The sequence below is a fragment of the Bubalus bubalis genome, chromosome 15, assembly GCF_019923935.1.
Source record: "Bubalus bubalis isolate 160015118507 breed Murrah chromosome 15, NDDB_SH_1, whole genome shotgun sequence".
Classification (NCBI taxonomy): Eukaryota; Metazoa; Chordata; class Mammalia; order Artiodactyla; family Bovidae; genus Bubalus; species Bubalus bubalis.
This window is the reverse complement of record NC_059171.1, coordinates 46,729,846-46,737,612: the sequence shown is the minus strand read 5'-3', so window position 1 is coordinate 46,737,612 and position 7,767 is coordinate 46,729,846.

Here is a 7,767-nt window from a genome sequence, read left to right as displayed (position 1 = left end):
AAGATTGAGGGCAGGATAAGATGCTTGGATGTCATCACCTACTCAATGGACATGGGTTTTGGTGGACTCCGGGACTTGGTGGTGGACAGGGAGGCCTGGTGTGCTGCGGTTCATGGGGTCGCAAAGAGTTGGACACGACTGAGCGACTGAAATGACTGAACTGAACTGAACTGAACCTCAGGGTTAATACATGCAGGTTAAATGTTTGCGGCAACTTACAAATTGGTCACTAGATGGCGCGCTGAACACATCTTTTCATGGCTGGGCTCGTATGGTGCTCAAAAACTTGACTTTAAAAAAATATATATTTAATGTATTTTAATTGGGGGATAATTACTTTACGTTACTGTGATGGTTTTTGCCATATGTCGACATGAATCAGTCACGGGTATACATGTGTCACCCTATCCTGAACCCCGCTGCCACCTCCCTCCCCACCCTATCATCTGGATTGTCCCAGAGCACTGGCTTCGGGTGCCGTTTCAAGCATCGAACTTGCACTGATCATATATTTTACTTTCTAAATTCAATTATTTTTTCTGATTGAATCCTGTGATAAGAGTTTGAGCTTCAGAGAGTTCCCAGAATAGCAGAAACAGTGATTATGTAAGAAAACAATATAGTGTGGAAGTGTCTGTTGACAGATGTATTTACTGCCCTTGAAGATGAGTTTAAAAGGACTCATTTTCTTATACTTGATAAAAATTACTACTTTTTTAAAAAGAAAAATCCTTTTTGAGATGAAATTCACAAGACATAATTTTAAAGTGAATAATGTAGTGACATTTAGTACACTGACCATTTGTGCAGCTACAAGGTACATCTAGTTCCAAAACATTTCCATCATTACAGACTAAAACTCTTTTAAGCAGGCTGTCCCCATGCCCCCCGACTCCAGCCGCTGGCAACCAACCAATCTGCAGTTTATCCTGATGGATTGATTTATCTGTTTAATACAAATTTCATACAAATTAAATCATACAATATGTGATCTGTAGTGCCTGATTTCTTTCACTTTGCATAATGTTTTCAAAGTTCACCCACCTTGTGGTATTTATTCATTTTTATGACTGAATAATACTGTATTGTATGAGGATACCACAATTTATTTATTTAGGATATTTGGGCTATTTTCAGCCACTGCTGTGAACTGTGCTCTTTTAAACATTCATGTGCATATATTTGTTTGAGTAACTATTTTCAATCCTAGGAGTGGAATTCGTGGGTTATATGGTAATTCTATGCTTACCTTTTTGAAGGACTCTCAAACTGTTTTTCACACCAGCTAGTATTTCTACCAGCAACATTGTTGGAGGACTACAACTTTTTCACATCCTCACCAATGCTTGTGATAGTCCTTTTCTGTTACTAGAATAACCATCCTAGTGGGTGTGAAGTAGTCCTTCATTGTGGTTTTGATTTAAATTTCACTAATGACTAATGATGGTGAGCATCTTTTAATGTGTTTGTTGGCCACCAGTATATCTCTGGAAAAACATCTATTCAAATTCTTTGACCATTAAAAACAGTTTGGAATTGTTTGCCTTTTTGTTATTTTTAATCTTTGGCAATATGAAATTAAAAAGAAATTGTTTCCTTCTGTTATTGTTCAGCTCAGTCAACTTCATACATGCTTAATCCTTACCATTCACTTGTGTTATTTCATTTTGTTCTGTTTTTCTTTTTTTTCCCATTTCCCGTGGTATATCAGTGTCTTGTTACTGATTTCTCAGAACTCATTTATGACTAAGGATGTCATGCTGTGCAAATGAAATACCATATTTTATTGCCATCAAGTTACTATGATGTTTTATATTTTGGTTGTGTATTAAAATATAATCATGTATTTTTTTAAGAATCTTTTATATACTCTGGTTACTAGATCCTTATCAGAATATAATTTGTGTGTGTCTTAGGTGCTCAGTCGTGTCTGACTCTTTGTGATCCCATGGACTGTAGCCTGCCAGGCTTCTTTGTCCGTGGAATTCTCCAGGCAAGAATACTGGAGTGGATTGCCATTTCTTTTTCCAGGGTTTTGGTATTATACCCACTGCCAAGTCCAAGGTCTTAAAGATTCACCCCTACGTTTACCTCTAATAGTTTCATGGTTCAGGATGTTATATTTAACGCATAAGTCACTTACGCATTTTGAGTTAATTTTTGGTGTGACGTAGAAGTCCAAGTTCATTCTTTGGCCTGTGGATGCCCTGTTGTCCCAATACCATTTGCTGTTGTTGTTTAGTCGCTAAGTAGGGTCCGACTCTTTTGCAGGCCCATGGACAGAGGAAGGCAAACCAGCCAGTAAAAAATAGCTAAGAAATTATCTTAAATGATAAGGGAATGAAAGCTGAATCTTCAAGCAGAGTCTTTCTCTAATCCCAGATAGTTGAGAAGCCACATTCAATTTCCAAAATACAAATTCATTTTCCTTCTCTGTAAAATGAATAGATTGTCTTGGTTTCAATTATCATTATTAAAATTATCATTTCTTATCTGCTCATAGCATAAGCCTTTCCCATGTAGTTACACAATTTGGAGACCATAGTTTTTAATTGTTGCATAAGAGTCTGTGGTTAGGTAATCACAGTAGACATTTAGATTAGTCTTTATTTTTAATTATTTTTAGCATACTGTGATGAAGCTAAAGTAGATATCTATGAGACACCTTCTAGCTCTAAAGTGTTCTGGCTTCATGATTCTATGAAATAGATAACACAGATCCTACTTAATTTCATGATTACTAATCCCTAATAGTGGAGAAGGCAATGGCAACCCACTCCAGTACTCTTGCCTGGAAAATCCCATGGATGGAGGAGCCTGGTAGGCTGCAGTCCATGGGGTCGCTAAGAATCAGACATGACTGAGTGACTTCACTTTCACTTTTCACTTTCATGCATTGGAGAAGGAAATGGCAACCCACTTCAGTGTTCTTGCCTGGAGAATCCCAGGCACGGCGGAGCCTGGTGGGCTGCCATCTATGGGGTTGCACAGAGTCAGACACGACTGAAGCGACTTAGCAGCAGCAGCAGCAGTCCCTAATAGTAATGGTTAGAAAACCTCTCTATCAGATTTCCTTAGGTTTACCCTGATTTTCACGTCTCATTTCAGACGTATCATTCCTTGTCCTGTCATTGTGAAAATGGGTAAGAGTGAATCACTCATTGCTGGTGGAAAGTTGTCTCTTCCGAAACTCACTTCAGCAATTCTCCATTAAACACCTCTGATCTGATTGGCTATTCTAGGTAGAGTGGGAGTGGCTCCAGTGCTGTATTCTCCAAGACTGTAATTCTATGAGCTAAAAACCCCAGTGCGGGAGACATAAGAGATGCGGGTTCAATCCCTGGGTCAGGAAGATCCGCTAGAGAAGGGCATGGCAACTCACTCCAGTATTCTTGCCTGGAGATTCCCATGGACAGAGGAGCCTGGCAGGCTACAGTCCATAGGGTCACACAGAGTTGGACACGACTGAAGCGACTTAGCATGCCTGCATGACGATAGATTTACCTCTTTTAGTTCAGCCCATAGAGAGCAGGCATTTTTCAAATCATCTTCATTAGGAGATAAAGAGGAAAGCATAACCAAAAAGAAACAGATGTCTTTACAGATGACAAATGCCTTCCCCTGTCTGCTTCAGTTGATACTACCAGCTAAGCAGACAGACCCTGGCTCTTTTCCCAAGGTTCACACTGTTCTAAGCACTCAGAACCAGGTAAAACTCTGTAGACTCATCCACTGTTCCAAGTTCACATCCAAGGCTAAGGTGGCCTGGTTGGTGGGAACCATTTTCCCACCAGCTTCCTTTATACCTGGGAGACATATTGAGGGAGATAACAGGATGGGATTGATTAAGGGTTCAGATTCTGAACTAAAGAGAACCAGGTTTAACCTCTGAGTCTATCACTAACACCCATGTGGCTCTCAGCAAGCTCCTGAAGCTCTGTGGCCTTCAGTTTTCCTACCTATAAATGAAGAAAAGCAGAGACTTTGTAATGTTCTGAGGAGAGACTTAAACGAGATACTGTCTACAAAGTGCATAGCATAGGAGTTAGCGTGTATACAGTGTTAGTGTGTCTCTTCCCATTTTAAAGCTTTTGTCCTTTATTATACTCAAGCAGTGAGTTTCCTTTCTGTCTGAGGGCTCCCAGGAACTATCAGATTCTGGGCAGAGCTGAGGCATCTCCTGTTTGGCAAGAATTAGTATCATTGTCAAGCCGTGTCCTGGATGCCTGTGATGATTAAGTATCTCACAGGGGCTCTAAAGAATGGACTTTCCCCAATCACCATCATTTCACAACAAAAAAATAACTTACCCCAGGAGTTGTTGCTTAGTCACTAAATTGTGTCTGACTCTTTTTTGACCCCATGAGCTACAGCCCACCAGGCTTCTCTGTCATGGGATTCTCCAGACAAGAACACTGGAGTGGGTTGCCATTTCCTTCTCCAGAAGATCTTCCTGACCCAGGGATTGAACCCGTGTCTCTTACGACTCCTGAATTGGGGTTTTTAGCTCACAGAATTACATAGTCTGCGTCTCCTGCATTGGTGGGCGGGTTCTTTACCACTCAGCCACCAGGAAAGCCCAAACCAAGAGTAACAGTAACTACTCTCTATTAGGACTAATTCATTAAATATTTATTGAGCGCCTCCTTTCTACTAGAAAGATGGGGCTTATGATTTCATAAAAACTCAAAATGAAAAACCAAGATCCCTGATCTGAATACATTTACAGTTCAGGGACAGGAGAAAGTCAAGCTCATGCAGAAGGGTGGCAGGGACATTGTTTCCAAGATGTGTGTCTTTGAACCAAGGAGTCCTTTTTTCTCTCTCTCTCTCTCTCTCTCTCTCTCTCAGCTTTTAGTTGCTAGTGTACCAGTTTCGAATCTGAACCCCAAGACCAAGACCAAATGTGGTAAGAATCTTGTTAGGCCAATGGACAGTAGAGTCCCTAAATGAATGGAAGAGTTTCTAAATTCTGTACTCTTTCAAACTTGCCTTTTTAAACTTCAGTGATAAATGATGACTCATGATGTATACTGTCTGGCCCAAGTTAGAAACCTTGTAGTCATCCTTAATTTCTTCCTGTCTTTCGTCACCCACATCCAGTTCACAACCCAGTCAACTCAGTTCTAGCAACAAAATGCCTCTTGAATCCTCCCCTGGCATTCTCACCATTACCCTTAGCCTGAGAGCTCAGCTTCTTTTGCCTGGTCTGCTCAATCCACAGGTCCTTCAGCCCATCCTGCACACTGCAGTCCATGGAGTGTTCCAAGCGTCCAGGCTCAGGTGACCACATCTCATCTCTAGGTGTGAAACAACTCACAGGTGTGATGCTAAAGCACCAACAGAGATTTTGAGAAATAACCAAGGTGAAACTTACTAAAGGAAAGCAATGGGAAAATATCCTACCTAAAGAGAGAAAAAGCTCACCAGATTCTCAGAACAACAGACAGAGTTTCAACATTTCCTAGGCTTCTAGGAGTTTAAAGAAAGCCATCCTTTTCTTCTTCTTCTTTTTTTTTTTTGGCTGAAGTTTCTTTGATTTGGATCAGATTTTTCCACTATAATTTTTAGTCTGAGGCAAATTAACTACAATCATTGAACGCTTGTTCAAAGGTCTGACCAGTTTCCTGGTCTCATTAAAAAAAGAAAAACTAATTAAAATCTGTTTTTAGAAGGGAATGGCTTTATTTTTAAAAAATGTTTTAAAAATGTGAGCCATTTTTAAAGTCTTTATTGAATTTGTTACGATATTGCTTCTGTTGTCTTTGTGTTTTTTTTTTTTTTTTTTTTTTCCTGGCCTCAAGGCATGTGGCATGTGGATCTTAGCTCCCCTTGGATGGGACCCTTACCCCCTGCACTGGAGGGCAAAGTCTTAACCACTGGATCACCAGGGAAGTCCCAAGAATAGCTTTAAATACCACAATTTCCACACTTATTTGATTTCTACATCACATCAAAGAAGGCTTTAGCACCTTTGTCAGACTGAGTATAAGGAAAACGAAGAGTCTGTATCAAAGTTTATAACTGACAGTTAAATTGTATTGAAATAGCACAATTCTTCTGTACAAGTCAAAAGACACCTGAGGAGTTTGATTTCACCTAAAACCTTTAAGTGAACTTTGTCCTTCTGCTCAGGGGTTCAGCCTCCCTTTTGCTATGTACTAATGAACTGGATCACTGATGTCGAATGGGAGACCCATAAGAAGTAGACCATTTTAGAACTGAAAAAGACCAGAGGCTTCATCTCGCTCAGGCCCCTCATTTTTGATGAGAACCCAAAGTTGGAACATGAGCGATTGCTCCGGGCCACCCAACTAGTCAGTTTCTCTGATAGCCCCCACTTGTCACCCTCGGCAGACTCCCAGTGCTTGGCCAGCGCACATCACAAGCAGCTGCGGAAAATAGCTGTCCTGGTGCCAAATTCTTATCTGCTGGTGTCCTTCAGATCGGGTGGGCTGAATGCCAACGGGAAACTCAGAGTCTGTGAATTCTAATCCTGGACAGTTCTGGTCATAGGGTCTTAAATTTCCCTCCAGAGCCAAGGTCCTGGGACAGATCTAGTATGAGTGGGTACATCTGAATCCACGCAGATGGTTGGTGCTGTTTATAACCTCAATATGTTATAATGGCCGTAGAGTGAATCTACCCGTTGTTCTATCCAGCTGTCGTGACCATATAGATATATTTTAGAGACCTATTCTCCAAATGAGCTAGATGTGTTGCTTGTTGCGCAAATCAATACCCTGAAGATTTCAAAATTCTGAAAAGGCCAATCCCTTTAGAGGAGAATTGAAACACAGTCAGAGTTAAAGGCTGAGATTTTTCAGATTTATGGAAAAATAAGGGGCTCTGAATGGTCAGGGACTTAGCATTTTCTCCTACATGCTGAGAAAATGACTTTTCCCAGATGGTTATCTCAGTGTGATGATAATGGTGATAGGAACGCTGATACTAATAGATGAACATTTGTTGATGACTTACAATTCCAGGCACTAAGTGTTTGATAGTCACTGTGGCTTTGAACCTTCATAAACAACCCTCTCAGGTAGGTTCTATTATATCTTCATTCTACAAGTGAAGAAATTGAGATTCAGTGATTTTAAGTCACTGGTAAGAGTCCATGCTCTCCACTGCCATACTAGCTGTGAACTTCAGCCTCTTGACCAGTACTGGAAGCTCTTCATAACTTATAGTTCTTTCTGGGACGTCTTTCCCCTACCTTGTCTTCCAGCCTCACCTGTCAGCTCTCTGGGAAGCCTTCCACGATGATCCAAGGCTGTGTGTTATACCCTGCCTCCTGAAAGGCCATGTCCCTCCAAAGCGTGCAGCACCCTGTACTTCACAGATCAGTCCATCTGACTGTTTCTCTTTTCCTTTATGGTCTTTGAGGCAGGCAGCTGTCATTCATTTCACTCTACCCAATGTTGTCCTGGCTCATTGCGGATGACCCATAAGTGTTTCTTGAATAAATGGATGATGTGGAAACTGACAATAAGTTTCAGTTATCTATTGCTGAGTCATAAACCACCCCCAGTTTAGTAGCTTAAAACAACTCTATTATTAATGCATGCGTGCTGAGTCGCTTCAGTAGTGTTTGACTCTGTGTGACCTCTATGGACTGTAGCCTGCCAGGCTCCTCTGTCCTTGGGATTTTTCTGGCAAGAATACTGGAGTGGGTTGCCATTTCCTTCTCCAGGGGATCTTCCTGACCCAGGGATCGAACCCACGTCTCCTGTGTCTTCTGCATTGCAGGCGGATTCTTTACCT